Source organism: Aegilops tauschii, chromosome 2 (genome assembly GCF_002575655.3).
Source record: "Aegilops tauschii subsp. strangulata cultivar AL8/78 chromosome 2, Aet v6.0, whole genome shotgun sequence".
NCBI lineage: Eukaryota > Viridiplantae > Streptophyta > Magnoliopsida > Poales > Poaceae > Aegilops > Aegilops tauschii.
In genome coordinates, this window is record NC_053036.3 from 165,950,678 (window position 1) to 165,978,107 (window position 27,430).

Here is a 27,430-nt window from a genome sequence, read left to right on the forward strand (position 1 = left end):
GGAGGGCAGAATGAACAGTAGACGGTGGAGGGCTGGATGAACAGTAGCCCGTGGAGGGGTGGTTGAACAGGAGCCCGTGGAGAGGGCTGGTTGAACAGTAGCCGGTGGAGTAGCGCGTGGTGGAGGCTGGATGAACAGGAGCCCGTGGATGAACCGTCGCAGGTGGAGGCTGGAGGAGGTCGACGGTGGATGAACAGTAGCCCGTGGAGGCGGGAGGGGGTCGACGGTGGAGATGAACAGTGTCCCGTGGAGTCCCGTTTTGCGGTACGCCACACCCCTCCCGATGAACAGGACCCCCGTTTCGACTGTAGCGCTCCAACACAAGTCCGTTTCCTCCGTTTTACGGTACGCCACACCCCTCCCGATCAACAGCACCCCCGTTTCGACCGTAGGAGGTCCGTTTCCTCCGTTTTGCGGTACGCCAGACCCCTCCCGATGAATAGGATCCCGTTTCAAACATAGCCGGTCGAACACAAGGCCATTTCCTCCATTCTGCGGTACGCCAGGCCTCGTTTCCATCGGCTGTTCTGTTCAAGCCCTCCCGATGAACACGACGACGCATTCCGTTCTGACCCAGCCGGTTGGCTCCCCATGAACACGACGACGACGCTGTTTCTCCGTTCCGACCCAGCCATGTACACGAGCCCTGGCCGTACGTATGCGCGAGTAGGCGTTCGAGACCCTGCCCGTATGTACGTACGTGGCCGTATTTTCTTTCTTGCACACTGGCCGTTGTACGTACGTGTACATGCTACGTGCGCGCCTCTACTACGACACGTGCGCGCCTCTACATCGACCAGTATGTACGTACATGTTCGCGACCAGAATGACAATGCTACGTACGCTTCGACCAGGTGGGTCCCGACTGTCAGGCACTTCCTTGCCTGCGAAGATATAGCTGGTGGGTCCCAGCAGTCAGGGGGGTGAATGTTTTTTTTGCCCGGACGCACTTCCTTGCATGCGAAGATGTAGCTGGTGGGTCCCAGCAGTCAGGGGGAAATGTTTTTTCGCGAAATACAGTGGCCCGTCCGGTGGGTCCCAGCTGTCAGGTGGAGGAATCATTATTTTCTGCGTAATAAGGAGGCACTTCCTTGCTGCGGCCGTGGACCCAGCTGTCAGCCTCTCCACGTACAGTCCACGTCCGACGGAAGTCATTCCTTGACCACGTTTACCACGCCGCACCGAGAGCACCAGGGCGGTGGACGACGGCGAGGCCTAGGAAGGGGACGACGGGGAGCTGGGGAAGACGCGGCAGTGGAAGCCCGCGCGGAGAGGAGTACGAGGGTTCACTGGTTCGGCTGCGGTGTGAGGCTGCCGTCGCCGCAGGGCCTGGCCAGCGGTGGGAATAGTAGGGGGCGGTGAGGCCTCTGGGGCAGCACAGCCGGCCATGGGAGGCAGGAGCATGTGGCACGACCGGCGCTGCTTTGGGCGGCTGGAGCAAGAAGACCAGAGGTTGAAGAAGCACTACGACCGTTGGATGGACATCGTACGGTCACTGGAGCTAGAATCGTTCATATTAACTAAAGTTGACAAAGGCCCCCATCCCAGTCAACTTAGTAGGCCCACAAGTTAGCCTCCCACCATGGTGGGTTCCAGCTAGCAGGGGGAGTATTTCATTTTTTTGTGCGTAATAAGGAGGCACTTCCTTGCGTGCGAAGATATAGCTGGTGGGTCCGAGCTGTCAGTGGCGGTAACATTTTTTTCACGAAATACAGAGGCCCTTTCGGTGGGTCCCTGATGTCAGGTGGAGGAATCATTATTTTGCGCGTAATAAGGAGGCATTTCCTTGCGTGCGGCCGTGGACCCAGCTGTCGGCCTGTCCACGTACAGTCCACTTCAGATGCATCTCGGTCATTGACCACGTTGACTAGGCCGCGCCGAGAGCACCAGGGTGGTGGACGACAGCGAGCCATAGGAAGGGAACAACACGGAGGCAGGGAAGACTCGGCAGTTGTTTCCCACGCGGAGGGGAGTACGACTGTACGAGGGTTTACTGATTCGTCTGCCGTCACCGGAGAATAACAGCAGGTGTGGGTGAGTAGAGGGATGGCTAGGCCAGCGATGGGAGTACGGTGGGGCGGTGAGGCCTGCGCAGCAGTAGAGCCGGCCACGGGGAAGAGGGAGCAGGCAGTCTCGCCGACGCTTGTTTGAGCGGCTGGAGCAGGAAGAGCAGAGATTGAAGAAGCACGACGACCGTTCGATGGCCATCCAACAGTCACTGCTTGTGCGTCAACCTTTTTTTAGGAAAGCCTCAAATCTGTGGAAAACAACATACAGCCCATCTGCCATTATTTCTAATAATTTACAGCCCATTTGCTAATTATTAAGGTTTTTTTGGAGCCCATATTCTTTTTGTTAGCATTACAACCCATATTGTGGCCACGGTTAAAAAATTATACGAAATTTTGCATATTTCGGTGCGGTCCGAACTATTTTTAATCTTGAAATTTCGACACACATTCAAACTGATTTTAAAAATAAATGTATATCAATATAAAATCCAACAATTCTCCACGCATAAAAGTTAATGTAATTTAAAATCTCGAAATGAAAAAAAAGATATTTGAAACTAATTGCCGGTTTGATGTGTTTTAAAAATGTACAACCCATTTCTCATTACTGATGGGCCATTTTCTTGGCCAGCCGAATGAAAGCTCTCCTCGTCTTGAAAGATTTGCAGCCCAACAGGCCTGACAAAGCGACTTACTTGGCAAATCACAAAAAAACCGGGCTGTGGATGTGGACCCAGTTGTCAGCCTCTCCACGTACAGTACTCTTCCGATGGAAGTCGTTCCTTGACCACGTTGACCACGCTGCGCGGAGAGCACCACGGCGGTGGAGGACGGCGAGGCCTAGGAAGGGGACGACGTAGAGCCGGGGAAGACGCGGCAGTGGAAGCCCGCGCGGAGAGGAGTACGAGGGTTCACTGGTTCGGCTGTGGTGTGAGGCTGCCGTCGCTGCAGGGCCTGGCCAGCGGTGGGAATAGTAGGGGGCGGTGAGGCCTCCGCGGCAGCACAGCCGGCCACGGGAGGCAGGAGCATGCGGCACGACCGGCGCTACTTTGGGCGCCTGGAGCAAGAAGACCAGAGGTTGAAGAAGCACTACGGCCGTTGGATGGACATCGTACGGTCACTGGAGCTAGAATCGTTCATATTGACTAAAGTTGACAAAGGCCCCCGTCCCAGTCAACTTAGTAGGCCCACAAGACAGCCTCCCACCATGGTGGGTCCCAGCTAGCAGGGGGAGTATTCATTTTTTTGTGCGTAATAAGGAGGCACTTCCTTGCATGCGAAGATATAGCTGGTGGGTCCGAGCTATCAGCGGCGGTAACGTTTTTTTCACGAAATACATAGGATTTTCGGTGGGTCCCTGATGTCAGGAGGAGGAATCATTATTTTGCGCGTAATAAGGAGGCATTTCCTTGCGTGCGGCCGTGGACCCAGCTGTCGGCCTCTCCACATACAGTCCACTTTAGATGCATGTCGGTCGTTGACCACGTTGACCAGGCCGCGCCGAGAGCACCAGGGCGGTGGCCGACGGCGAGGCCTAGGAAGGGAACGACACAGAGGCAGGGAAGACTCGGCAGTTGTTTCCCACGTGGAGGGGAGTACGACTATACGAGGGTTTACTTGTTCGTCTGCCGTCGCCGGAGAATAACAGCAGGTGTGGGTGAGTAGAGGCATGGCTAGGCCAGCGATGGGAGTACGGTGGGGCGGTGAGGCCTGCGCGGCAGCAGAGCCGGCCACGGGGAGGAGGGAGCAGGCAGTCCCGCCAGTGCTTGTTTGAGCGGCTGGAGTAGGAAGAGCAGAGATTGAAGAAGCACGACGGCCGTTGGATGGCCATCCAACAGTCACTGCTTGTGCGTCAACCTTTTTTTGGGAAAGCCTCAAATCTGTGGAAACAGCATACAGCCCATCTGCCATTATTTCTAATAATTTACAGCCCATTTGCTAATTATTAAGTTTTTTTTGGAGCCCATATTCTTTTTGTTAGCATTACAGCCCATATTGTGGCCACGGTTAAAAAATTATACGGAATTTTGCATATTTCGGTGCGGTCCGAACTGTTTTTAATCCCAAAATTTCGACTCACATTCAAATTGATTTTAAAATTAAATGTATATCAATATAAAATCCAACAAATTCTCCACGCATAAAAATTAATGTAATTTAAAATCTCGAAATGAAAAAAAGATATTTGAAACTAATTGCCGGTTTGATGTGTTTTAAAAATGTACAACCCATTTCTCATTACTGATGGGCCATTTTCTCGGCCAGCCGAATGAAAGCTCTCCTCGTCATGAAAGATTTGCAGCCCAACAGGGCTGACAAAGCGACTTACTTGGCAAATCACAAAAAAACGGGGCTGTGGCCGTGGACCCAGCTGTCAACCTCTCGACGTACAGTACTCTTCCGATGGAAGTCGTTCCTTGACCACGTTGACCACGCCGCGCGGAGAGCACCACGGTGGTGGACAACGGCGAGGCCTAGGAAGGGGACGACGCAGAGCCGGGGAAGACGCGGCAGTGGAAGCCCGCGCGGAGAGGAGTACGTGGGTTCACTGGTTCGGCTACGGTGTGAGGCTGCCGTCGCTGCAGGGCCTGGCCAGCGGTGGGAATAGTAGGGGGCGGTGAGGCCTCCACGGCAGCACAGCCGGCCACGGGAGGCAGGAGCATGCGGCACGACCGGCGCTGCTTTGGGCGGCTGGAGCAAGAAGACCAGAGGTTGAAGAAGCACTACGGCCGTTGGATGGACATCGTACGGTCACTGGAGCTAGAATCGTTCATATTAACTAAAGTTGACAAAGGCCCCCGTCCCAGTCAACTTAGTAGGCCCACAAGTCAGCCTCCCACCATGGTGGGTCCCAGCTAGCAGGGGGAGTATTCATTTTTTGTGCGTAATAAGGAGGCACTTCCTTGCGTGCGAAGATATAGCTGGTGGGTCCGAGCTGTCAGCGGCGGTAACGTTTTTTTCGCGAAATACGGAGGCCCTTTCGGTGGGTCCCTGATGTCAGGTGGAGGAATCATTATTTTACGCGTAATAAGGAGGCATTTCCTTGCGTGCGGCCGTGGACCCAGCTGTCGGCCTCTCCATGTATAGTCCACTTCAGATGCATGTCGGTCGTTGACCACGTTGACCAGGCCGCGCCGAGAGCACCAGGGCGGTGGACGACGGCGAGGCCTAGGAAGGGAACGACATGGAGGCAGGGAAGACTCGGCAGTTGTTTCCCACGCGGAGGGGAGTACGACTGTACGAGGGTGTATTGGTTCGTCTGTCATCGCCGGAGAATAACAGCAGGTGTGGGTGAGTAGAGGGATGGCTAGGCCAGCGATGGGAGTACGGTGGGGCGGTGAGGCCTGCGCGGGAGCAGAGCCGGCCGCGGGGAGGAGGGAGCAGGCAGTCCTGCAGGTGCTTGTTTGAGCGGCTGGAGCAGGAAGAGCAGAGATTGAAGAAGCACGACGGCCGTTGGATGGCTATCCAACAGTCACTGGTTGTGCGTCAACCTTTTTTTAGGAAAGCCTCAAATCTGTGGAAAACAGCATACAGCCCATCTGCCATTATTTCTAATAATTTACAGCCCATTTGCTAATTATTAAGGTTTTTTTGAGCCCATATTCTTTTTGTTAGCATTACAGCCCATATTGTGGCCACGGTTAAAAAATTATACGAAATTTTGCATATTTCGGTGCGGTCCGAACTGTTTTTAATCCCAAAATTTTGATTCACATTCCAACTGATTTTAAAAATAAATGTATATCAATATAAAATCCAACAAATTCTCCACGCATAAAAATTAATGTAATTTAAAATCTCGAAATGAAAAAAAGATATTTGAAACTAATTGCCGGTTTGATGTGTTTTAAAAATGTACAACCCATTTCTCATTACTGATGGGCCATTTTCTCGGCCAGCCCAATGAAAGCTCTCCTCGTCTTGAAAGATTTGCAGCCCAACAGGCCTGACAAAGCGACTTACTTGGCAAATCACAAAAAAGGGGCTGTGGTCGTGGACCCAGCTGTCAGCCTCTCCACGTACAGTACTCTTCCGATGGAAGTCATTCCTTGACCACGTTGACCACGCCGCGCGGAGAGCACCACGGCGGTGGACAACGGCGAGGACTAGGAAGGGGACGACGCGGAGCCGGGGAAGACGCGGCAGTGGAAGCCTGCGCGGAGAGGAGTACGTGGGTTCACTGGTTCGGCTGCGGTGTGAGGCTGCCGTCGCCGCAGGGCCTGGCCAGCGGTGGGAATAGTAGGGGGCAGTGAGGCCTCCGCGGCAGCACAGCCGGCCACAGGAGGCAGGAGCATGCAGCACGACCGGCGCTGCTTTGGGCGGCTGGAGCAAGAAGACCAGAGGTTGAAGAAGCACTACGCCCGTTGGATGGACATCGTACGGTCACTGGAGCTAGAATCGTTCATATTGAATAAGTTGACAAAGCCCTTCGTCCCCGTCAACTTAGTAGGCCCACAAGTCAGCCGCCCACCAAGGTGGGTCCCAGCTAGCCGGGGGAGTATTCATTTTTTTGTGCGTAATAAGGAGGCACTTCCGGTGGGTCCGAGCTAATAGCGGGGGGAACGTTCTTTTCACGAAATACGGTGGCCCGTCAGGTGGGTCCCTGCAGTCAGGGGGCAAACATTTTTTTTCGCAAAATACGGTGGCCCGTCCAGTGGGTCCCTGCTGTCAGTTGGAGGAATCTTTATTTTCCGCGTAATAAGGAGGCACTTACTTGCTGCGGCCGTGGACCCAGCTGAGACTCTCCACGTACAGTATACTTCCGATGGAAGTCGTTCCTTGACCACGTTGACCTCGCCGCGTTCCGTTGCATGCATGCGTCCATGGGCGTGGTGCGTCCTCACTGTCAGCCTCTCACGTACAGTCATCTTCCGATGACTCTCGGTTGTTGACCACGTTGACCACACCGTGCCGAGCGCACCCAGACTGGAACGACCCGGAGATGGGGAAGACGGGGCAGTGGAGTCGCAGATGGAGAGGAGTGGGAAACTTCACTGGGTCGGGTGCGCGGCAGCACAGCCGCGGTGCCGCCCACGGGAGACAGGAGCAAGAACAGAGGTTGAAGAAGGAGCACGGCTGTTGGATTAACATCCAACGGTCCAGCTGCTAGAATCATTTGTTGATTAAGTTGACAAAGCCATGCGTACACGTCCGCTTAGTAGGCCCACAAGTCAGGCACCAAATCTGACGGGTCCCAGCTGTCAACGGGATGAATATTTTTTTTTGCAAAATAAGGAGGCACTTCCTTCCGTGCGAAGATACAACCAGTGGGTCCCAGCTGTCAGGTGGAGGGAACATTTTTTTCAGCTTAATAAGGAGGAACTTTCCTTGCGTGCGACCATGGACCTCGTGGGTCCCAGCCGTCAGGCTCTCCACGTACAGTCCTCTTCCGATGACTCTCGTTTGTTGACCATGCCGCACCGAACGCAGCGAGGCGGTGGACGACGGTGAGGCCCCGGATGGGAACGACCCGGAGATGGGAAAACGCGGCAGTGGAGTCGCAGATTGAGAGGAGAAGGGTTATAACTGGTTCTGTTGCGGCGTGGGGCTGTAGTCTATGGAGAATAACAGGAGGTGTCGAGGGGTGGAGGGATAGCCTGGCCGGCGGTGGGGTAGCGCTTCGCAGCGATGCGTGCTAAGCAGAGCCGCTAGCCGCCGGAGGCCGGACCAGGCGGTCCCGGCGACGCTGGAGAAAGAAGACGAGAGATTGAAGGTGCATGCCGGCCGTTGGATATAAATCCAATGGCCGTGGATGACACAATCATTTGTTGACCAAGTTGACAACGCCCTGCGTAGGCTTCGACCTATTGGCCCACATGTCAGCCTGCAAAAATGTGGCATATATTTAACCCATGTTTTCTAGAATGTACAGTCCATTTGCTGGGCTGGGTGAACAAATAATTTCGCGTCAATCAGGCCCATTTATATTTTCTAAGAAAACCCAGCCCATTTGCACTTCCTTGAAATACACGTATTAGGTGGGCTCGTTATATATATATATATAATGTTATGTTAGAAGGACCAATTAATATCAAAGAATAAACCGGAGAGGCACATTATATATATATATATATAATTAAGAAATTAGCGAGTTATTGCTCAAAATAAAAATGAGCGCGTTATTATTAAATTGGTCCTTAAAATCTTCGCAAGCTTTTGTACGCAATCACCAGGATTTTCCTTGCCTGTGAGTCAAAAACAAGCAGGATTTTCCTTGCCAACTTCCGTTAAACATTTACTTTTATAAGTTAATAACACGTGGGATGTTTTTATAATGTATATATAAGTCTCTATAAAATATACGATAATAGTAATAATATAAATATATATAATGTGGTTAGAAGGGAAAACATAAATTGGACACAGCATTACTTTTATAAGAGACCTGCGTTTTATACCCCACAGTAGGCATACTAACAAGTTCACACACAAATACAACAGAAAAGGTAAACATTCATATCAAACTCAGGTTCACAGGACACGTTCATATTCATAGCCAACATTCACTATCAACAACTCAAAAGATTCATATATACACAAGCTCAGCATATCTATGCATCCAAATGATTGATAGATCACACGACAATATTCATACATAATTCACAAAAAGATTCAGATATACACATGTTCAGTATGTTTATGCATCCAAATGATTGAGATCACAACCAATATGAACCATGGACGAACTTTAATTACCTAGGGTATAGACTGGTAAATGGTGTTCAATCGGAGGTACTTCTTGCTAAAATTAGTTCTTGTACGAGTAAACTTTCGAGTACATAAGAGGCAGCACAGATAATCTGAACTTTGCTTGTAGGTTTATCCTCAAATAGTGGCCTCGTGCCCAGGGAGGTTTGAGCAACTTGGCCACTACTTTCATCCAACTAGTTTACTGGCTCATCTTGGTCCTGTTCTCGCCAAAATTCTACATTGCAGACGAGAAAGGAGGCGGTTGAGAAAATGAACCACCCAAATTTTTTGTGCAGTTCAACTGAAATGGAGCATCCTTGGCTTGCAGACTGATTAAGTGCCAGATGAATATACGCGTCAACCAACTTGTCTAGAATCTTTAGACTCCATGCCATATAGTTCGCTACCATATGTGCCGATAACCAAAAGGCACAAGTTGGGACCAAAGACTGGACTGCGTTTTTCTGGGCTATGCACCAAGCAATATTTTTGGCGTTCACTCTCCTAATACTTGGAGTTTGACAATTGGTTGACGCTGGTTGATACTTGAATGAATATAGGCACTTCTTGTCAACATCGATGCTTGTCTGAGTGAACTTTGGAGTACATAGCAGCAGCATAAGTACCTGTCCATCTGATCATTTTGTGCAGTTCTACTGAAATCACCCGATGTAATGATTTGCCTGCGAGTTCTGGCTCCAAATTACTCCTTTATGAAATCGGCAAACAGTAGCACAATACCAAATTACCAATACATATGACAGGCACAATAATCAGGATAAAGACCAGTACCAACCTGTGTGAGGTAGCATATCAATTACTATTTCCTTTGACTGGAAGCCGAGATAAGCCAAGCGGCTGACAGCAAAGGAAGAAAGCAAGCGGAGATTAGCGACTGGACAGGAAAGGACGGAAGCTGTCGAGGCAATGAAGCACCCAAAGTTTTTGTGCAGTTCCACCAAAATCGAGCATCCCTGTTGGCACATATATTGAGAGAGTGAGGTTACTGTAATAGTGGGAGTAGTTGATGAAACATACACTAACAAATAGGAGCACCCTCATTATCTTAATGGGTAAATTTAGCAACATAGTAGTCTTGCTTAAAGAGAGGTATTAGTTTATTTAATCAGTGCCAATTAGCTCAACTCAACACTCAAAGCATTGCCATTTATCATAGGTTGCAAAACTTTAACGTGCAAAGATAAAGGAGTTTCTCATGACAGTAGCACGATACAAATAGAGATGACAGCAAACTAATATGGATGAAGGCCTTAGGCCCGTACCAACCTGAGAAAAAAAGCTTATTCATGTCGTCCCATAAGAGATGATAAAGCACTCACTGGAATCACACAATAGTATATATTTTTGTGCACTTCAAATGTATGGTTGAAATCACTCTTGTTTACCAGTGCTGAGATTATATTGAAAGATTATCAAGAACTTCCAGCAGAGTTAAAGCACTGGCTGGGATACAGTTCATTGTATTGTCTTGTGTAGTTCCACTAAAATGTATGATTGGCACAACATGATCCCTGCTTGCACAAGTAGGAACAAGGTGAAACCTTCATTAGCTTAGTGAGAAAGGATAGGAATACATTAGCATATTACTCAAACAGTAGCATCAAATTCATGATGGACAATACGCAAAACATTGCCTCATTGAACCAATGGCAATAAATTGACATGCAAAACAATAGCACTATTATGTCATGACACTAATAATATTCCCTCCCTGCTCCACCACATGATTCACCTCCATAGACAAACATACACACGTACATGATTCAGCATAGGGTCCTACTAAAGATTTGTTTAACTCCAACAGGAAAATTAGGCAGTAATAAACTGGTGGTACTTAAGTACTCCTAATTAATTAAGTGAGACAGTAGAAGTGGAAGGGCTCCCTGGAGGATCGTCTCACATGTAAGGTAGTCGTTGCCGGAGCCCTTAAATGGCCTCGACTGAGGCCTCTGGCTTCAGCAAGATCGCCTTGGCACTGTTTATTCTTCTTCTTCCTCTTCATGCTCTGTTTCTCTTTCTCCTCACCAGTTGGTGAAACCAAGTACATGATTGGCCTTCTAATTCAGAATTGGTTTTGTCAGTGAGGGAGTACAAGTGTACTAGTAAAAAATAGCATTATTTTCTCATGGCAGTCGGAAAATAGAGATGAACACATGCATTAAATATCATTCTTACCTAAAGGAAGGTTATGGCGCCAATATGGATGATGAGGATTGGAATACCGATCTCCCTTTGTGCAGTTCCACCAAAATGAACCAACTGTTCCATTCTGACATTCCAGTTAAACAGCACAAAAGTCACTTCTTTTAAGAAGATTTTTGTGCAGTGCACCAAAAGGTCACAATAGCAACCAGGTGAATTGGATATCCCTGTTTGCACAAAAAGACACAGAGGAAATAGTCAATGTCTCAAACAATTACATGCAAAAACATTTGGCTAAACTTGTCATGGCTTATAACAGTGGCATGGCTTCATTTTTACCAGGGACATTAGATTAAGAACAGCTAAGGCTGCGTTCGGTTCACAGGTTTGGTGCAGGATTTTCGTAGGAACACAATTCCTATGGTATTCTTTCCCTTCCAACCGTTCGGAACACGGGAAAGGTGAATAGTGTTTCATAGGAAAGCTGGTCTGGCAGTACTAATTCCATAGGATTAGAAACATCCACGCGCTGCTCATTTTTTGGGCGGAAGCCCGAGGCAGGCGCTCGCTGCCATGCGTTAGACAGGTTGCTGTGCTGTGTTGCCGGAATAAAAAAATCAACCTATGTGTGGTACGTGAGGTGAGAACAAGAGTAGTCATTGTGCAGCTGAATAAACAAATAGCATCTCATACTGCCAAGCATGCTACTCTAAAAAAACAAATCTGTACATTTCGTAGTCCATCCGAACACATTCTGTAGAGAGTTTCCTCCGGTTCGCTGTTCCATGGTTTTATACCTACATTCCTTTCCTATTCCTCTATTTTCATCAAGACCTATGTTTTCTGCCCCTTTATTCTGAACGGAGCCTAAATATTTGGTATAAGGCCATGGGACAGTGGGTGCACCAGCGGTCTAGCACCATGTACGTAAACAGGGGCATAAAGTGGTGATTCATAGTTTGTTGCCCCGAGAAACAAACATCCAAGAAACATATCTGGGTTGGTCCCATTTTTGTTCACTCTAGCCACCTACTCCTATGTGTGGATAGCAAATCTAGTCCCTTTTCGACCAAGAGACCGGTTGGATGACCAGTCTGTACTACTTTCACTCCCTTTCCTTCCTGTTTGTACCAAGTCCGATGTACTCCCTCCGTTCGGAATTACTTGTCGCAGAAATGGATGTATCTAGATGTATTTTAGTTCTAGATACATCCATTTCCGAGACAAGTAATTCTGAACGGAGGGAGTACATACTAAATTCCCCCACCCCACTTTATTTCTTGTTTGAACCAAGTACTCCCTCCGTCCAGAATTACTTGTCATCAAAATGGATGTGTCTAGAACTAAAATACATCTAGATACATCCATTTCAATTACAAGTATTTTCGGACGGAGGGAGTACAAGATTCGACTCCATGAAGTAGCTTTACCTCTAACAATAGAAGAAAAAAATGTGACGTTGGACCATCCGATCGGGAGGGGCTGAGAGGTAGAAAATGATGCACATGCAGCCACGTAGTGAGCTGGGGAAGTAGAGCTAAGGCGGTTTCGAATGAAGATATACCTGAAGGTCGTCAGGATGTGGATAGGTGGGCGGCGGGAGGCCGGATCCGCCCACACGCAATGACGAACGGATCGGAGGACCTCCCGCGCCGGCGATCGGCCAGAGATAACGGTGCGGCCGGCAGTGGGTCTTCTCCCTCGCTGTTGACGACGGCCTAAACGCTGCCCACCTCCCCTTCACCGACGGAGGGGATACGTTTGGATCTGTAACCAGCGGTGAGGATAGAAAGCCAGTGTTTTTTTAAGGGTGAAAGACAGTGTTACTACCCCTATCTTGTTTAGATATGGAGATGATGAGAGTGTGTGAATAGAGTAACCCTAGCAAGCAAGCGCGGAGGCTCCGGCCTATATATACGTAGTGGGGTAGTTTTCCTTTTTCACTCCATCAAAACAATCGTTTAAAATTGTGTACTACTACATGCCAGGTCGTGGTTTTTTTAGTTGTTGATTGTTTTTTGAGATAGCTACCCGCTTGTTCCAAGTGGTGTTACGGTGTGCCAGGTTGCACTTTGTATCGTTCAAGTCTGGTACTACAAGTCCCTCCATTAAATGAACAACCAACCCCTCGTAAAAATTGTGAACAAGCCCACGGCTAAAATTAGCGGAAACGTGGGTTGCCCCAACATGCATTATTATTTATATTTTCTACTCCCTCCGTTCCTAAATATAAGTCTTTTTTATAAGCCACACCTAAGACAAGAATTTTTTTATTAGCAGTGAGCCCCACATGTCATAGACACAAAAATTGTGGCAAGATTCCCTTAGGCAAGCCAAAGTGTGTCTAACAATTTGAGCAACTCAGGTTAGGCAAGTGTGGCAAGTGTGGGAAAAATAATGTGGCAACATAAGACAAACATAGTCACAATCCAAACAGCCCCGTAATTTGGTTTGTTAAATTTATAGTCAAAATTTGGCAAGGTGCATCAAATCAACACATGCAAGTATCAAAAGGAAAGTCACGGCATGCATGCGTTGTACTCCCTCCGTTTCCAAATATAAGTCTTTTTAGAGATTGCAGCAAGTGACTACATACGAAGCAGAATATGTCTACTCCTACATACGAAGTAGCCCATTTTAAATGTGTAAAAAGACTTATATCGAGTGCAGTGCTTTGATGTGTCGCGTCAACTCGTACAAGACTGAGAAATTTGATTACTACAACGCCCTCTCCCTCGTGGACTGAGCTCCGGTGCCTTAACTGCACCTGCCTTTGGCTGCATGACAGGAGGTCCAACCACCTGTTGGGCCCACCTGTCATAGACGCAAAGGCAGGAGCAGTAAGTAGAAGCTTTCGCTACACGCTATCCCTCCCGCACGAGGTGGACGGACATGCAGCAGTGGATTCGATACTGTAGAAGTAAGAGTAACATCATTGTTCGTCTTCTCGAAGAGGCAAAGAGCCAAGCGCAACCCGAACGTGGCAGTTGCGAACGCTCGCGTGGTGCGGTTCCTTGGAGTACTAGCCAGGCTCTTGCATGAGACAAAATTGCTATTGTTTAACAATTAAACTCCATTATCCATTGGTTGATACTCATTCTGCATAGGTCCACCGCTTAGCACCGTTTCCTCCTGGGGTCACTAATGTTTATTTGCTAATTAATAGCATTGCATGCAATGAACTAGCCATTGCAAGTCATTAAAAGCATGCACACCTCTCATCTCTTATTGGTTGATATGTCAAGAAACAAGAAACAAGGTAGAAGTTAATGCACTGTGCCTAAGTGTTTTGGGACTATTTGGTTTTCGTAAGATGACTTACACACCTAGACGGAGGGAGTAGTATAGCCCTGTAAACCGGAAAGGAGTATTTGCCTTTCTAGAGATTTCAACAAGTGACTAGACTACACCGTGTGTAGTACTCCCTCCCTTCCGGTTTATAGGGCTCAAATCTCAAATCTCATGAACCAAGGCATTTTGCGATTGGAGGAATGTATCTCGTACTTTACAAAACTACCCTAATTAAACTCATGCATTAATTTTTGTTTGATAGTGAATCATGCGATGAATCATGCGAACCCTCTCCGAGTTATGGAAACAGATGTATCCTCACCAGCTTTTGATGTAATATATGGCATGCTTAGATGTAAGTTTGAACTGTTTATCATATCAACAGGGCTTGTTTGATGATTCTTGGTGTTAGTAGGCTAGCTACTGTGCGAGCTATATTACTTGCAAAACACTCACCGAAGAGAAACGTTGGGGCTGATGAGCTCATGGTACGCTTATACTTATCCCTCGTCGATCGACCAATAGCCCTAGCTCCTAAAATTGTAGGCTTAGCGATCGATCAGACAATAGTCGACATACATTCAGGCCTCATTTGGTTCATAGGGTAGGAAAATCGTAGCAAAAGTACAGAGAACGTGCAACACAAAATCATAGCAGTGCAGAGACGTACTCCCTCCGTTCCAAAATAGATGACCTAGGCGGGCTAGTTTGGCCTAGTGGGTTTCAGTGATATGACGTGGTACAGTGCCGTCCAATCTTCGCGTGTGGTAGCAGTATTGCGGGTATAGTAAGTTTTCTTGAAGAAGCGGAATTCAACGAAGTCATGATGGTTCCTTCGCCCGAACAACTTAAAGTGGGAAAGGTTGGGCCTGCGATACGACCGGGGTAGACCAGGATAATTTTGTGCATGGCAGGTGGACCAGGATGGTCGACGTCCCACATGTCGGCGAATGAAAGTATTCTTTCCGATATAGAGGACGAGCAATGAGTATTCATTGTTTATTTTTGATGAAAGCTATTGTCTCCACTGTTATGACGGAGGAGTGTGAAACACGCCAGCCCAGTGAACTTGGCATGTGCACCACTCCATCCTTCCTCGTGTAATGCCCAGGTTACAGATTTTTCTCACTTTCTCTCTATCTATTTCCTCTCAAATGTTTTTTACCTTTCTTTTTTTAAGACACAATCGTTTTTTATGCCTTTTTTTAGAATTATTTTTTTATACCTAGGAGCACGTGTAGAGACGGGCTCTTGCAGAGCCCACTCCTTGACTTTGTCAATGCCTCTCTCTCCTCCACATAAGGAGTACTATTTGCTATGCATGCATGCGGCGGGCAGCTAGCGTCTTGAGGGGCCAGGGCGGTGAGAGCGGGCTCCGGAAGCGGTCCAGACTCCAGCGTGGCCCACCTCACATTATCACCATATATTTCTTGGAGTCCGTGCACGGCGGGCGAGTGATCTCTTCTCCCTCCCCCATTTCTCTCTTCCCAACCGACGCCCGCCGAGCGATTAGATTTCGGCTATCGACGGTTTATTCAATTACGGTCCCACATGTCAGTGAAATTGCAAGACAACGTGTGTCCCCTCTGGTGAGCGGCGTGCGAGCCGGACTGTCGGGGTTGCGACGCGTACGAGTCGTAAGTGTGCCGCCTTTTCCTTTAGAACTTGCGAAGCGTAACATTTTCGCGCGATCGATCGATAGAAATCCAGAACAAAATGACGAGGGCGATGCTTTCCCGCTCGTTAGGCGGGCTAGTTCGAGTGATATGACGTGCTACAGTGCCGTCCACTTGCTCCATTTTTATGTAAGCAAGAGTTTACACTCTTACGCGGGAGGAGTGCGAAACACCGCGGATCTGATTTTGATCGAGGGATAACTGTTCCCTGCCAAATAATCGAGGATTGTTAGCGATTATAGCATGATAGTTAGGGCATCTCGAGCGCTGGACCACAAATTTACACCGGCATCTGTCCGAGGACACTGATGGATGCCATCTGATGCTGCCCGCATACCTTTCGACAACTATATGAACTAATCGGACGAAATTCGTGCAAACAAAGCAAATTTCAAATTAACCAGATGAAATTCATTACATTTCGAAAACTTTTCCTACAAACTGGACGAAATTCATTACATATTTCGCACAAACCATACTAAAACCTACTGTAAACCTAATATAAACGATCGCCGGCGCCCGACCACCATGTCCGGCCATGAACCCGAGAAAGTCGGCCATTGCCTTTGCCTCCTCCTCATCCGCCTCGATAACCTCCTCCTCCAGAGCGGCGGCGACCTACCGTGTACTACTCTTCCTCGCTGCCGGCTGCGCCCGCGAACGCGCGCCGGCTTCGTGGTCGTGGTGGCGGAGGGCGGATGGGGGGTGCCGGCGATCTCCTTCGTTTGCTCCTGCGACAGTACGTCGAAGAGAGCTTTGGAGCGCGCCCGGAGCGGAGCCGCCGATGTCCCTCGTCTGGTCCTGCGATAGTACGTCCAAGAGAGCTTCGGAGCGCCAGGAGGCCATGGTTGAAGTGGTGCCGATAGAAGGAAGGGACCGGAGGAGAATAAGTGTGGGTCTTTGGCTATGGCTGGGAGCTGGGGCTCAAGTTAATATACCGGGCGAATGGCAATGAGCCGCGGCAGACGGATGGACAACTGGCGCCGGAGTAGGTTCGTCGGGCGTGATAGCGGACGCTGCTTCAGTGACTTAACTACAGATGCGTTTGGGTTACTGACATGTGGGCCCAACGGGCATCTGGCCCGCATGTGAGTGACACACCAATTGCACCTGCAGTTAAGTCCGGTGAATGTGGCATTGACATTCTGGAGAGACGGTTACCGTTTCAGGCGGGAAGCGCACGCTAGCGATGGAAGGGGTTTCGGTGTGCAGTGGCACTAAGATCGGTCGCTCACGATAGTACATACTCCCTACCATACTACCATAGTACCCTCTCTAGCTTAGGTTGTTTTATGGATTGTCATTGTGATGGACGATATACATGAGCAAGGCGGTCCGAGTATGACTGTTGGTGTTGATCCAGGTGAATACATGCTCGGCATTCGCGTAGGCCTCCATCAAACATCTAAACAGTAATGTCAGGCACCGCCGGGGCGCGCAGGTGATGGGCTCGCCGTTTGCGTTGCGCCATGAGCAGGACTTTGATTTAGAGGGCGACGTGCATGCATTATCATGCTTTGACAGCGTGAGCGTGAGTGTCTGACGTGAAGTATTTCATTTTCATTTGGCTGACGAGGGTGCGTTGCAGCAACGAGTCCGTGGTTTGATTCCCCACATACGCATAATTTTGGTTTTTACAGTATTTCTTTCTCCATTGACAGGTAGGCCTGCGTAGATAGATAAAGAACACGAGCTGATGAGGCGCATGCGGACTGTTTGACTGGTCAACCAGACAAATACAGAGCTATACGCTGAGCCAGTGACCGTATAATCACCATATCTCGTATACAATGATCAAAGTGAGCTATCAAGACAAGTTCGATGACCGCCAATGCATTTTACTCGGTAATAAATGACCAGGATTGAAGGGGAATCCAAATTTGCTTCGTCTTCTGTCCTTGAGCTCTTGACAAACCAATGTACTATACGGTTGTCCGGCCACTCCACCCCAGAGCTCTCACCAAGCGTCGTTCATGCCACCGCGCCGCACACTAACCGGTAAGGCAGCGATGGCATCCCGCCGCGCCTAGTTCCTCGCCGCCCACGACCGCACACAAAATGGTAGGGAAGCGATGGCATCCCGCCGTGCCGAGTTCATCGCCGCTCGTGACCTCACAACTATGTGGGAGGAATTTGAAGATGCCAAGGCCGAATGGGCGGTAGAGCAAGAGGCGGCCAAAGCCGCACAGAGGGAGCGGAAAAGTCAGAAAGCACTCAAGAAAAGAGAGGCCCGCCGCCGCAAGAAAGAAAAGGACGCACGCGCTGCTGCGGAGAGGTCGGCGGAGATCCAAGCACGGTGGGGTGTCGCCGACAAAGCCGGGAAGGAGAACGACGGCGTCTGGCCAGCATGTGACAAGTAGTAGTACTAGTAGTTAGTGTGTGTGTATGTGTCGGAGTACGAGCATGTACCAATACTACTAGTTACTACTGTAGTTTTTAGAGCAAATTACCAGTACATTAGCCTAGACTAAATGGAAAAATTCCTATCCTAAGAATCAAATGGCATCTCTTTCTCTATAGGAATTGAGATGCATGTCATCTCACTTCCTATGATTTTCATATTCCTATCCTATGAACGAAAGGAGGCCTCTGTTGGAGTAACTACTGTAGCTAGCAGTACTGCTGGTACAGTAGTTTTCTTCAAGAAGCGGAATTCAACGAAGTCATGATGGTTCCTTCGTCCGAGCAACTTCAAAGTGGGAAGTGGGCCTATGATTTCACGGCTCATTAGTCATTGTTACTGCAGCACGACGACCTGGGTGACTCTCCCTTGGAGTTCTGCGTGCATGGCAAGTGGACCAGGATGGTCGACGTCCCACATGTTGGCGAACGGAAGTATTCTTTCCAATATCGAGGAGCAAGGAAACCGCGTGGTATAGTATCACTGCTGATTGGTTCGCAAAAAAATAGTATCACTGCCGATTTATAATTATTTTTTATTTCTGATGAATGCTACCGTTTCAACTCTTACGACGAAGGGTGCCAAACACGGCACGTGCTGGATGTCCCACACGTCAGCGAAAGGAGTGGGACATGAACAGCGTGGTAGAGCCCAGCATAAAAAAAACAGCGTGGTAGAGCGTCTCCACTTCTGGGTCAGAGACCACACGTAGTAGTACTTAGTGGTATGAACGATACAAAGTGTGACCTGGAGAGAAAGACACGTCTAGTTGGAAGGTCTCGGGGCATACACGTAAACAAATATAAAAGTTAATATGTGCCTCCAACTAATATAGTAGTAGTAGAGTACTTAGGCACGTACTCCATAACATCACCGTGCATTGCACGTACAACATTTAGTGGTAGTACGTAGTAAGAGACAAATGCCGCCCAAGAGTTCCCTTCTCGACCTACTTTTGGGTGTTTGGTAGAGTGTATGGAGGGTGCATGAGTCCACACTAGTTTAGCACAAATACACTAGAAGCATGCATGAAGAGAGCATGCATGAAGAGGGGTGTTGAGTTGAGCATGCATGAAGAGGGAACAACTATGCTGAGACGAGAACGCAACCAAACACACCCTATATGCCACGCATGTTCATACCATTTGTGCCTTTCTACTTCACTTATTGTGCTACATTACTCAGGTTCGTATGTCCACTCCTGGGTACATGTCCGTCTCGTAGTTCCAGTCCCACGTATTCTTCATATAGATGGAATGATCCTTGCATAACACGTGCACCTTGATGCTAGATGTCTCGCGTGTTGGCAAAAGGATGAACAAAGCTCACGTAAAAAAATAGTGGAAGAACATAGATTCCGGACGACCGAGAAGGAGCAAGGAACCTCGTGGTGGAGCGTCTGCACTCATAATATTTAATATTATTCAGCGATATAAAATTAACCAATCATCTCCACAGTGGACTGGAAGAGTACGAAACACGGCAGCCCAGTGTAGTTACATCATACTAGTACATGGCTAACCCACGCTATCACCATATTTCTTGGCTTCCGTGCGACACCTATCTCTAGTAATCCAGCAGCCTGTATCGCTTCTCCCTCCTCGTCTCTAGCAAAGTGCGGCGGGCTGGCGTTTCTGCCGTCTATTGAGGTCGGTTAACTATCACATGTTAGCGACATGCCAAGAGCATTCTAAAAAAATTCCTTTCACGTTCCGTTTTCAAAAAGAAAAAAATCCTTTCACGTACGAATTTGCCTGTATGCTTTGAGCAACTTGCATGTCCTATACTGCTCCTGTTTGATACTCTAACTTAGCTAGAGGTTAGACTAACTCATGACTAAGCCTGAACTAACTGTAGCCAAAGAGGTGTTTGGGTGACAGGGTTAGATTGACAATAAATGCACTTCATGGAGAGAGAAAAGTGATTTTTCAGTGGTCCCAATGAGAACTATCTCCAGTTAGCACCTCTTGGGTGGGATATTTTTTTTGGTGGGTTCGGTGCAACTTGCTCCAATTTAAACCCTCATGCTTGGATACTTTAGGGCTATTTGAGCCCCAATGTCGGGTGGTAGGTGCGACATATGCCAACGGATGGCTTATAATAGTGGGAGCCAGTAAAACGTCGCCGGTGCCTGGAAACGGGATGAGGCGAAGACATGCACGCCGGCGAATCTTACCCAGGTTCGGGGCTCTCCGTGGAGATAACACCCCTAGTCCTGCTCTGCGGGGTCTCCGCATGATCACTAGACCAATACAAGTAGCTACAAGCGCTCCTTGAGCTGTTTGGCTAGAGGAAGAAGAAGGGCAAGGCTAGCTCTCCTTTTCCCTCTATGTGGTGTGTGGAATTCTCTTCGATCAACCCTTTGCATGGGTGTCCCGGGGGTTTATATAGGCCTACCCCCTAGGGGTACAATGGTAATCCGGCTGGGCGCGGGTCCCAGCAGTCAGCGTCTATGCACGCCGGCTTCTCTGCCGGTCATTGAGGCCTGCCGACTGGTTGGTCCCGCCGGCTGCCGGCCTCTTGGCCGACAGGCCGGCCCCACCGCTTAGGGGATTTGTCCGCGGCTGGTTACTGTTGCCTCGCCTCTGATGACAAGAGCTTTGTTGAGGTAAGCGTGGCTACAGTGCCGCCGCCTTGCGGGCTCTCACCGTAGCCTTACCTCGTCTTGTCTCCTTACTGAGGCACATGTTTCGAGGGAGGGAGGTAGCCGGCTGTTAGGAGCCGGCCACACCCCTGGCCGACTACAGGAGGCCAGGCCGCCTTCGGATGTCTCTCTGGCAAAAGGGGCCCGCCGCCTACGGGCCGTACTGGCGCCTGTCGTGGTGACATCGAGGTCAACACGGCTACAGTGCCACGCCGGACGGGGGATGGCCCGTACGGCGCCCTGTAGCCATGCCTGTTCCGGGATTCAGGGGCAGTGGGCTGTACTGCGGCCACGCCCCATCCTATCGCCGTTATGTGGGTACAGTCTTTAGTGGGTGCGGTCTTGGCCGGCTTTCTTCATGGCCGGCTTCTGGGAGTCGGCTTTCTTCATGGACGGCTTCTGGGAGTCGGCTTTCTTCATGGCTGGCTTCTGGAAGTCGGCCCTGGGGATAGCCGGCCGGGGGAAGGCGGCCATATGCTTTGTATGCGTGAAGGCTTGAATGGCCCGATAATTTTTCAAAGAGCCAGGGGGAGTAGGTTAGGCTACCCATGGCCATTTACTCCGACAGTAGTCCCCGAAGCTGGTTGGGCTTCGAGGCTGAGAGGAGGTTGAGAAGCTCGGTCAGCTTCTTATCTTGACGAGCCATCAGCTGGGAGCCAATTTCGGTTGGGCGCGCCGTCTTGGCAAAAAAATTAAAGTCGGAAGGCGGGAGTCTGTTGGCGCGAGCACCGGGCCACGGGTCGGTCACTCGCCGCCTGCGAACCACGTGGCGTCCCTTGGCTGAAAAGAGCCTGCTAACCCATGCGCGCGACAAGACGTCGCCGCAGGCCGAGGGCCCACCACTCCAACGCCTGGGCCCAGGCGCGGATTCTTTGTGGCCCAAAGCTGTCCGCACGTCTTCCGGCGGCAGTTTCCGCACGCCGTTAGGGCGCAGTAATCGCGGGGCGTGGGGGAGTGGGCGCAGTTAATCCCACGTTCCTCCCCACGCCTCGCCTCCTCGGCTTCGCCGCACGAGGCCATAAGTAGGGGGAGGAGGGGAAGCGGCAGACGCTCGCGCGCTCCTCTCCTCTCCGCCATCTTCTTCCTTCTGCTTTCTCTCGCAGCAGCGCCTCGCCACCGCGCTGTCCCATCAATCTTCACTCCACCCTGCAGGGTCATGCTTTCTCCGGCGCCGCACCCTTCCTTGTTAGCTTCTCGCCACCATGCAGTACGGCGGGGACTGGGACGGCTCCAACGTCCATATGGACCACATCGAGTTCCTCCGCAAGACGCGGCGGTTGCCCGGCGCGGACCAGGTGCGGGTCCGTCTCGCACCTGCGAAGGAGATCATGCCAGCGCCGGAGGAAGGCGAGCGGGTAGTCTTCCGCTCGCACTTCCTACGCGGCATCGGCTTGCCGGCGAGCGCTTTCTTCCGCTCCTTCCTCGAATTCTATCAACTCCAGCCGCACCACCTCACTCCGAACATGGTGGTGCTGCTGTCCGCCTTCGTCACCTTGTGCGAAGGCTTTCTTGGCGTTCTCCCCACCCTCGAGCTCTGAGGGGAGTTCTTCCAATCGAAGCTGGGCACCTGCATGCAGGGCGTGCCGGTCCAGAGTGGCGCCTTCATCGCGATGCGGAGGTCGGCGGCCGACAACCCCTTCCCCGTCATCACGTTAATCCAGTCGGTGAAGCTCTGGCAGAAGTCATATTTCTACGTGAAGAACGTCGCCCCACAAGGCGACTATGTCAACTTGCCGGCTCACCTAGCCGGCCCGCCGGCTGGGAGGCGGCCCCAGTGGTCCTATCGGGCCGTGACGCTGTCGCAGGCTGGAGCCGCGGCCGTCGCCCGACTGCGGGTGATGATCCAGTCAGAGGGCCTGGTTGGATCTGACTTGCTGGCCGCCTTCATCGCACGCCGGGTGCTTCTGCTTCAGAGCCGCCCTCACCTGATCTGTCAGATGAGCGGCCAACTCGATCCGAGTCGGATGTGCACCAAGGACATGCCGCATGAAGAGGTGGCCCATATGGTGAATTATCTTGCGAACTGCAAGCTCTCCGTGGAGTGGCGGTTTGGCAAGGAGCCATATTCCCGTGCACATCTGCCGCCCACGGTATGTTCTCTTTTTCCCTTTCTTCTCTTAGTTTTTTCGCCGAGTTCCTCTTCGCCGACTCTGACCAGTCGGCATGCCTTGGCAGAGCCCTCTCCTTCGACCGGCAACCGGGTCGGAGACGGGGCACCGATTCCTCCCGGACCGGGCCTGGAAGACCACGACTTGGGGGCGGCCGCCATGGATGAAAACATCGAGGCGGATGGCGGCGAAGTCAGCGGCGAGGCAGGCGGCTCCGGGCTCGGAGCCAGCTTAGACGACTGGCCAGATGACGACGAGGCGGAAATCATCCCACGCCGCCAGCCGGCGCCCGGCCACGGCGCGGGTTCCTCCGCCGTGCTGCCTGCCCGGGACGGCATGCAAAAGCGTCGGGCCACGTCGGGCTTGTTCGGCAGTCGGCCGAAGAAGCCCAAGGGCGGGGCGGCGGTGACCAGGCGGGATGAGGCGGCCGCGAAGGCGGCCCGCTTCCGCAAGGTGGTGAAGCAGCCGCAGACGGTGTCGGCGTAAGTGTATATTCCTTTGTATATTCTTTCTTCTTTTCTTGGTGATTTCTGAATCCTTGTCCTTTCTCGAAAATCAGGGCTCCGCTTTCGCTCGAGCGGGTTGCTGCCGCCTCCGTCGTTGAATCGCCGGGAGGATCCAGGAGCACCCGCCGCGTGGACCCCGCGCCGAGCTTCAGGCGGCGACGGAGCGAAACGCGCGGGGGGCGTGGGAGGAGCGGGAGGCGGAGGAGTTGAGGGCGGCTGCCGCCAAGGCGGCACGGGAGGAGGAGGCGGTGAAGGCGCGCGCCGACGCAGCGGCCAAGGCCCAAGCGGAGGCTGCGGCTGTGGCAACAGCAGAGGGGGCCTTGCTTGTCACCCCTCTGCGTGTCGCGGCGCCCGAGGTCCCAGAGACCCCGCCGGAGGAAGCCGACCGCGACCAGCCAGGGTTGGAGAGGGAGGACGACATCGTCGTCCCGGAGAGGGAGGCGGCACCGTCCCCGCCGACTGGGGCGGCTCAAGGCAGCCGGCCTAACGTGCAGCCTGCGCAATCGGCCGGGGGCGAGCCGGCCGCGAGGACGGACCTAGTGGTCCAGTCGCCATCGCGCCAGCGTGCGGGGAAGGCCGCATCGGACCCGCAGAAAGCCGCGGGCTCCGGCTCGTCGGCCCGGGACGTGGAGGCGGCCAGCTCGGGGTGGACGCCGGGTGGAGGGACGGCCGTGGTGAACGTGGCGGCGCAGGACGTCCGGAACCGGCTTCAGTCCCAGGCTGGCCGCATCGGACCCGCAGAAAGCCGCGGGCTCCGGCTCGTCGGCCCGGGACGTGGAGGCGGCCAGCGCCAGCTCGGGGTGGACGCCGGGTGGAGGGACGGCCGTGGTGAACGTGGCGGCGGAGGACGTCCAGAACCGGCTTCAGTCCCAGGCTGCGGCGCTAAGGTACTACAATGATGAGTTCCTTGTGACGCGAGCGGCCGTCAGCGCACCCACTGGTGTAGTCCCCGAGATTCGGGCCGACTGCTGAGCAGTCGGGTCGGATCTTCCTTGGCGACTTCTTCCTTATTGCTTCTTTCTTTTCTGCCATCCCTGTAGCGGCCAACGCCAGTCTGAGGGAGCAGCTGGGCGGGGCTCAGGCCGCCCTCCGTGTTAAGGAGGCCGAGTTTGGTGCCTTGGCACAGGAGCGTGACCGCCTGGCCAAGAGGTTAACCGACCAGGAGAAGAGCCACAAGGCGGCCCTGAAGGCGGTGTAGGACAGCGAGGCCGCCCTCCAAGTCGAGTATGAGACAGAGGCGGCCAGCTGGGCCGAAGCGAAGCAGACGCTAATCAACGGCTATGGCCAGATCGAAGACTTGGTTGACGGTAGGCTACCTTCTTCTTCGTCCTTGTTTGCCGCTTGCCGTTTGGCTCATTTTCTGACTTGGTGTTTTTCTCTTCTTTCTCTTTCTTTCTTGCGCAGAGTACTTCCCTGGCTACTCTACCGCCGCCAACCAGGTTGTCAAGGCACACCGCGAGGCACGAAGGCAGGCTGGCACCGAGATCGCGCCGAACGCTCGCCGGTCCCTGGAGGAGCAGCTCTTGGTGATTCAGGCCCGCCTCCAGCTGGCTCATCGCATGCTCCGCCGGCTTCAGCGTGTTGGGGCGCAGGTGTTGGCCGCTCTTTGGCCTGGTGAGGTGATTCCCCGCACCCCCAGACGGACTGCCGACTGGCTGGAGGTGGCGGTCGGCCGCTTCGAGGCCTAGAAGGCTTCTGCGGCTCGGTCCGGCGCCAGGCGGGCGCTGGAGTTCGCCAAGGCCTGGTATCCCGAGCTGAGTCTGGACCAGCTGGCCACCTGGCGGCAGGAGGCCGATACGGAGCTGGAGCCGGCGCGGCCGGCTATCATCCAGCGGGCTTCGGCGATTGCCGACTACACCAACACCAGCGCCTTCGCTCCTGAGGTGGACGACAACGGCGTTGCCCAGCCGGAGGAGTGGTTCGGGCTGAACCCGGCACACGGCGAGGACTCGGCGGAGGAAATCGACTACAGCGACGAGGGCGAGGAGGAGGAGGAGGAGGAGGGTGAAGACGCCGCGCCAGATGGTGGAGCGGCCGGTCAGCCTCAGCTTGACCGTGCCTCCAGCAACAAGGCACGCGCGGGTGCACCGCCTGCAGCCGGCGATGATCAAGCCGAGACCCGCCAGCCGGCCACTCCTCCAGCCGGCGGCGCCGTCTCCACCGACCAGCCCGGCTCCCCTGCTGCGCCCTTAGTCTAGTCTGCTGCCTCTACTTTCCTGTTTCACCATTCTTGGAACAGTATTTTGTCAAGTTTGCACAATTCCACCCACTGGGGGTGTATTCGAACTATATTGACTGCCGGCCTGTTGGGGGCCTTATGTGTAAATATAATTATGCATGCATTTGGCTTTCCCTTGTTCTTTGCTTTTCATCCTTCGGTTGTTTCCTTTGCCGCCCTCCCTTGGTTGCCGCCTTCCTAGCCGGACAGTTGCTCTGCAATCTGTGGCTGGGGAGGTGCTTGGGAGGGCAAGTACTCTAGCTTTGTTGGATTATAGCGAAGTGATTGGGAGGCCGGCCAGCCGGCTGTTTTGACAGCCGGTAGGCGTGGTTGGAGGCCGTCTTTGCGTTATATAAGTTTGTTGGTCCTTAGCCGTTTTTCGTGTGGGCATCCTTTCTGCCTTTGGCTCTTGCCAGTCGGACAGTCGGTTCTTCGAGCTGCGACTTTCGACAAGAGAGGGCTCGGGTGCTGGCACACTACTTGTCTGACTTCAGGTAGAACTTTTAATATAACTTAAGGCGGCCAGTCCCCGGGCCGACTAGTCGAACCCGGTGCCAGACAAAAAATCAAATGTAATAATACATTCATGAGTATGACACTCGTCATTCATAGATAAAGGAGGGCAGTTCCCGAGTGTGCCTCGGGGGGGCCGTTTGTCTCATATTTAATATAAAAACGGTGGCATGATACATACTGCTTTCAACTGTAAAATCTTCTCAGGAGGTTTGCGTTCCATGGTCGTTCCGACTCCTTGCCGGAATCATCCCTCTTGCGTGCTCTTGGCTTCTGTGCGTCGATCAGGTAGTAGGAGTCGTTGCCTAGTGCTTTGCTGACGACGAAAGGACCTTCCCAAGGGGCCGAGAGCTTGTGCTGGCCGGCTATTCACTGGATCAGCCGGAGCACAAGGTCGCCCTCTTGGAAGGATCTTTGCCTGACCTTTCGGCTGTGGTAACAGCGCAAACCCTGCTGGTAGATGGCTGACCGGCTGAGTGCTAACAGCGGGCCTTCTTCCAGCAGGTCAACGCCGTCCTCTCGTGCTTCCTTGGCCTCCGCCTCCGTGTACATGGTGACCCGAGGTGAGTCGAACTCGATGTCAATTGGGATGACAGCCTCGGCACCATACACAAGGAAGAACGAAGTGAAGCCGGTTGACTTGTTTGGGGTAGTACACAGACTCCAGAGGACAGCCGGCAGCTCATCGAGCCAGCAGCCGACCGAGCGCTCCAGTGGTACGACCAGTCGGGGCTTGATGCCGGAAAGGATAAGGCCGTTTGCTGGCTCGACCTGGCCGTTTGACTGCGGGTGGGCAACGGACACTAAGTCCAGTCGGATGCCCTGTGTCGCGCAGAAACGTGCCAGGGCTCCCTTGGCAAAATTTGTGCCATTGTCGGTGATGATGATGTGCGGCACACCATACCGAGTAGTGATGTCGGCAATGAATGTCACGGCAGTCGGCCCGTTCAGCTTCTTGATCGGCTTCGCTTCGATCCACTTGGTAAATTTGTCCACGGCGACAAGCAGATGTGTCAAGCCGCCGTGGGCTGTCTTGAATGGGCCCACCATGTCCAGCCCCCAGATGGCAAAAGGGCCAGGTGAGGGGGATGGTCTTGAGTGCAAAGCCGGCAGGTGTTGCTTGGAACTGAAGACTTGGCATCCTTTGCAGCATTTGACTATCTCTTTGGCATCTTCCAAAGCAGTCGGCCAGAAGAAACCATGGCGGA